The sequence below is a fragment of the Mustela putorius genome, unplaced genomic scaffold, assembly GCF_011764305.1.
Source record: "Mustela putorius furo isolate JIRA1106 unplaced genomic scaffold, ASM1176430v1.1 tig00003838_pilon_pilon_pilon, whole genome shotgun sequence".
Lineage (NCBI taxonomy): Eukaryota > Metazoa > Chordata > Mammalia > Carnivora > Mustelidae > Mustela > Mustela putorius.
The window spans coordinates 15237-21662 of NW_025421991.1; positions in this window are offsets into that span (position 1 = coordinate 15237).

Sequence of the window (6426 nt, forward strand, 5' to 3'; positions counted from 1 at the left end):
CAGAGATAACATTAGGTTGTTTCATCTTCAGTAAACCTTGATAGAATAAAAGTTTCACATTTACCATTGATAACATAAAAGACACATCTGTCTGAACTAAACCAACAAACGTAATTAAAATGCTGAAATATTTTCCACCAGGATCTTTCCCATGGTCAATTTTCCACCTGAGACACGTGGGGGAATCTAAAGTTGGATGGTGTTAGGTAATGGGGTGCTCTTCTTGCTCCCTGACAGTGAAGGGAGGAGCTGTGGTGCCTGAGGTGCTGAGGATGCTCTAAAATCCAGTAATGCAGGCTGCACCCAAGGTGGTGCGGAAACAGGAAAAAGGGATAGGAAGGTGGAAGAGACAAAATGCTGCCAGAGGGCAGAGAAAGCGTTCTCATTTCAGGAGATCATCGGCTGCAGAGGATCAGATGCCATGTTTTCCCACTTACATGGGGGGATAGACAATCCATACTGGGCCAGAGAAGACAGGAAATTTCCCTGAAACAAAGGAGGTTTTTTGGCAGCTGCTTGAGAATATTTCTTAAAGTCCCCATCCTGAAGGACACCTGGGATCATGACATGAACCAAAGACAGACACTTAATGACTGAGCCACCCAGGCAACCCCCACTTTCTCTTGAAGGTAAATATGAGAGCTTCTTTTATTTTACATCCAGTTTGGATCAAGTTTCCTGTGGGCTATCAGAACTGCTAAATCAGGCCCTGTGTCAGAGGACTGTGGTCCCCACAGTTTCTGATGGGTTCATCCTTGTCCAGAGCTCATCCTGGTTGCTGCCCCTGATGGCCCCCAGGCCAGGGCCTCCATTATAAGCTTTGCTTTATTAAAGCCTTTTGTTTCATGAAAGATATCTCTGAAGGATGTGGATCCAGTTCCAACCAGCCTTTTCCACCCTTGGGAAGTAAAAGGCTATCTTCTTACTTGCTAAGGACTGGGGAAAGTTTTTAAGTACAAAGGGCAGGGGAAGCCTACGTTACAAAGAATATATGGTGAACCATTGCCTCTTAGAGGCGAGAGAAACATAGCACCATACATTGCTAAGGAAAATCCATCCATTCCACTCTTTCACTATGAAAAGCCCTGGAGATCATAACAAACAGATGAAAGAATGCCTGTGCGGAAGAACGGCCGAAGAGACCCTGCAAAACAGTTTTCTATACAGAAGCCTCTTGCTGTCCCTCCCCAGAATTATACTAACAGTGGCAAAATATACAGCAACTGAAGTCCCCAGAAAGAGAAGGGGGAAGTGTTGGAGCTGCACTGGGATTGGTGGGTTTTGAGCTTGTGCACAGGGGTTAAGTGAGGTCAGTGCCAAGATCTTTGAGCAGGTCCATTACTGGTTTCTGATCCCGTCCAAGTGTCAGGAACACAGATTTACTGATCTATCCTCCCAATCTCCAGAATCCACATGGCCCTACGGGTGGCACCTGTACACATCCCTGGTCCTTGTCCTCCTATCCATCCCAGCTGGTGAACATGCCAGGTCAAACTGCACGTTCACTCACACATTCACACCAAAGTTACTAGAGTTCCTCCCCTCCAGGAGGCCCTGACCTGTGGAATTCCTTTCTGAAATTCCTTCTTGTCCCTTACTCATGGGGGAAGTGTTCTAGCTATTTCTAACCAGGAGTCAATATATGGAGACTGATCTGGGTGCCCTGGGTTTTCTGTGACCATGTGGTAAACACATTGGATGGTGGGCAAATCCAAGGTTCCTCCTCAAGGCCATCCTTCATCAAAAGTAAGCCATTCTAGCTTGCAGAGGGTCCTGAGTTTTCCGGGGGTCATGTGAATCCCATAGTCACCACTGAAGCCCCCTCCCCTTTTTTTAAGTTTTTAAGCATACTATCTAAGACTGTAGGTTTACTGGGTTTCCTGCCCATTGTAAATGGCATCACGAACAAGTGGTGGGGTACTTTCAGATGCTGTCCTGCTCAGGGCCCTCACGGGAATTTAGGAGCATCTTAGCTAAGTTCTATCCATATAAGCCCTGTACCAGGCTACTCCATGGAGTAGATGACCATTATGCCATATGATGTTACGTGAGACTCAGGGTGCAGCCCACTCAGACTCCGTAGCAGAAACAGTTGAGCCATATAGACATAGTCATATACACAAGCGTTTCTCAGATTCAAACAGTTTGGACAACCCCCTGGGTATCCCTGACTGATGGGAGGAGATCAGGCTCCCCTTCCATCCTTAACAGATGGGTCTGGCTTGGACAGTGGCCACGGGGCTTACCTGGTTTGATGGGTGGATCCAGTCAGTTTTCCCTGATCTCCTATTACTGGTCCAGCAGGGTGGAGGCAAGCTGCATCAGCCCAGGAAAAGCAAGGTTTGGGTCCACTGAAATCAGTGGGGCACACCTAAACCCTAGGGTAGTTACTCTATTTGTCCTCCACGGTGCATCTCTTGTCCCACACCAGTGGCACAATGGGTCAGCGTGGTTGGGCTTCCCAGTAAGAAAACCAAATGTTGCAGAAGTTCTGAGGAGACCGAGAAACTCAAGTGGCATGTGAAAAGCTGGGAGAACACAGCTTTTTTAATGCCAGTGGGCTCAGCGGGATCACTCCTGAAGTCTGAGCCCCCAACAGGGTTAGGAGTGAGTTTTTATGGTTACAGGTGATGGGGGATGGTAATGAGACATTTTTGTGGTCTCTCAAGGACAAAAGGACCCTTCATATAATCTATGAGGAGGCATCTTAGGAGAGTGCTAAATCATCCTGGAGACTTGTTTCTTTTTCTTTTCTTAATCAGACAAGACAGGCATCTGGTCTTTTCTTCTGCCTCAGCAAGAGCAATGACTTGTTAACTTATCTTAATCAAATGGGATGGCCATTTTGTCTTTACTTTTGCCCTAGCAGGAGCAATGGGGAGCAGGGAAAGGGAAGAGGCTGGGGCCCAGGAGTCTCTATCCACCTCAAAGACTTGGGGGTGGTTAGGGAGGCATCTCTGAAGAAATGACATTAAAGCTGAGATTTATGTTCTGAGCACTAGTCTGTCAAAGTGACAGTGTAAAACAGTGTTCATTGTCAAATAAGTACTGTAAACAGTAAAAATACAGACGTAAGTGTATTGTAGCCTAGATTTGATTGAAGGTAAATTTCACTTAGGTACTGAAACTGACAGAATAATTGGAAAGGAATAATTATGAGATCTATTCCATAACATTTATTTCAATCTGTTTTTTTTTCAATCTTTTATTTTTCTTATCTACAACATAATATTCTAATTCAACCCCTGTATTATGTTCACATGGTACCTTTAGCATCTATGGTAAGTATCATGTCAGTGTAATTATTTGTTGGTATATCTGACTCTTCAATTAAATACTATCTGAAAAATATAAGCTTGTATTAATCAGCACCAAGCATAGTAGAGAAACTCAGTGTGTGAAAGTCTACTACATAGTCACCCAACTTCCTTCCTCCACCTTCACCCCATCCTCATCTTTTCTGAAAAGAACAACTGCATTAAACTTTGTAAGACAAAGCACCCAGTATTTTTCCATACTGCATATTGTCTTCAAAATACAAGCTCCTGGAAATCATAGCACTTTTTTTCATATAATTGTTTTGTTGATTAGAATATTTATCATAAAATCAATAGGGACATAGACTATAAGTAGTTAAGAAGCACAATATTTAATGGGTAACCCTACTGACTCTGACGTCACATGCATATGTTAAAATCTTTACCTAGTTTCAAATCCCAACTCTGCCACTTAGGCAGGCCACTGAACCTTTCTATGACTCAGTTTCTACAACTGTAAAATTAAGACAAAAATGATGTCTATCTCAGAATATAGTTATAAATATTAAATAACTCAATATTGTAAAATGTTTAGAATACTGCCTTGAGTATAGTGTGCATGAACTGAAAAGTAGCTATTATCATTATTGTTATTATCATATTATTATTACAGAGGTGAGATTAAGTAAAATGGAGTTATATAAGTCAGAATGAGAAAAATAAATGAAGAAGAGAACTTGCATTTCTATAAAGATGATGGGCTTCCTTTATTCAGCTACAATCTTTTCCCTACCCCTTCCATTGAATCACTTCCTTTGTTTATGATCATTTTTAAACTTTCCTTTGCAGCATTCATTTTATGACTGAGTTTCACTGTGAATTTGAGATGTAAAGTACTATATTTGATAGTTCTAGTATAAAAATAATTTGTTTTTCATTTGTCTAAATTTTATGTAAACACATTATTTGATGTTCCAAAGATATGTTAAGGTTAAAACTATATTAGTCCTACATTTATAATTAGAACTTAATTTTTAGAATGAGTTTGACAGAAGATATTTTTTTTTCCTTGGGTCTTTAAAAAAAGTCATTCTTATATAGTTTGTTTTGAGAAAATTATTCAACCTTTAAATATAATAAAGCAGAGTATGCATTTGAAGGAACAAAAGAGCACAACCCTTATGACAACCATTTGATTTTATAGTCTACCAAATCAAGTGTGCTCCAAACTAGTTTCTTGTGAACATATATAAACAGAATTTCACACTTCAATAGATGTTTTTCATTGATGTGCTTGGAGCAAAACAAAACACTCCACTAAAAAGATTATGGAAAAGTCATCTAAGCTTTAAAATCATAATAAATTTACACTCATTTAGAAAGATGACCTTAAAAAATACTGAAATTGATGAATACCTAATGCTTTGTTTAATGATAATATGTTGTAGTTTGTGCTGCTCTACACTTTTAAATAATGAGAAAACACTAGAGAAGGAATTTGCTAAATCATCATTGTAAACAAAAAGTAGAAGAATAGATTTTGTCTTTATAATCTATTTCAGCGCATTCTATGGTGTCTTTATAGACTTTCCAAATAAACATATAGTTTGCTGATGAATATAAAAGAAACAGAACTTCATTTGCAAACTGTTTAAATCAAGGCCTCATTAAGTGTATGGGCTTTACATTATTCTCTGAATGAGAAGAAACACCTTGCATTCAGAAGTAGCTATGTTCCTTCCTACTCCAACTAACACTAACTAGTAATTGAATATTAGCAACTGCCCTGAAGTAACACTTGATGTATAGGAAATGCCATTCTCTGAGATAATCAGCTCCCATAGTACAAAGAGCTTTTCTTCTTAGGGTAAAGTAAATATGCTGGTCTGCAGGCAGAAGTGAATAGGTAGTCAATGCCGAAAATTAAGAGCAAAGGTAAAAATATTCCACTGAGCTAATATCATTACATTCCATTTGGTCTTGCATTTAGCCAGACATAAAGCAAGTTTACATTAACCAGTCCTAAGTCATAACTTCAATTCTTTAGTCTACACATTAAGGTCCTTTCTTAACACCATGCTCTTCAAAATCATGAAAAGACATTTATTTACTCACCAGTACTAATCTAGAGCTCAGTGCAGTGCTTTGATAACACAGTGGGTATTTATGATTGATAATTTTCTCTCCTGTAATACTTCATTTATTGGCAGTTTTCTTAGGAAGGCATAGGCCATTCTGCAATGACCAACAATATGTAAAAAGACATTATTCAAGCAACTACTAGAACCAGAATAATGAGTGCTCATTTTTGTGCTTACAGAGCTATGCTTTTATGTACCAATCAATTTAATTTTTTAGATTATGGCAGATTAATCCAAATCTTAGCAGAGACTATATTTGAAAGCTATTGTGGACAGAACAGAAAGTAGCTTTAGAATCTGATACATAAATGTATTATTATCCAAATTAAATTCACAGCTCAGAAAACTTGAACCATTTTTGGTGTGTGTGTGTGTGTGTGTGTGTGTGTGTGTATCACAGTGACAAGCAGTAAAAAGAAAATAAATCTGTGATTCATAATAGTTTAAAAAAAAGTTTCATTTTAAAAAAAGAATATGTTCTATTTCCTATGAAAGCTGATAATTTGAACATTTTAAACACAATTTTCATAGTAGTTTGCAATTGCTCCCTGAATGGTTAACCCCTTCAATAGCACTTTGTAGTATTTTACAACAGTAAACTCTTATCTACAATTGCATTCTCTTATCTTAACGTCATCTCTTAATTATATTATGTGAATAATCAACATATAAGGCCTATTCCCAGTGTTTTTATTGTTCTGAATTAAATCAACATGGAAGATACAGTGTTATTTTTTTAAATAGAGAAATGTGAAGCAATAAAAAGTATAACCCAATATTAATTAAAATTACATCTCACCTATTTTGACCAATCAGCTGTAAATAGTTGTGTTTGACAGAAGTCAATTAGATTTACATCTAATTATTATATCAATATTTAATTATTTATTTATTTATTTATTTATTTTAATATGATTTTTTATTTTTTATAAACATATATTTTTATCCCCAGGGGTACAGGTCTGTGAATCACCAGGTTTACACATTTCACAGCACTCACCAAAACACATATCAATATTTAATTATTT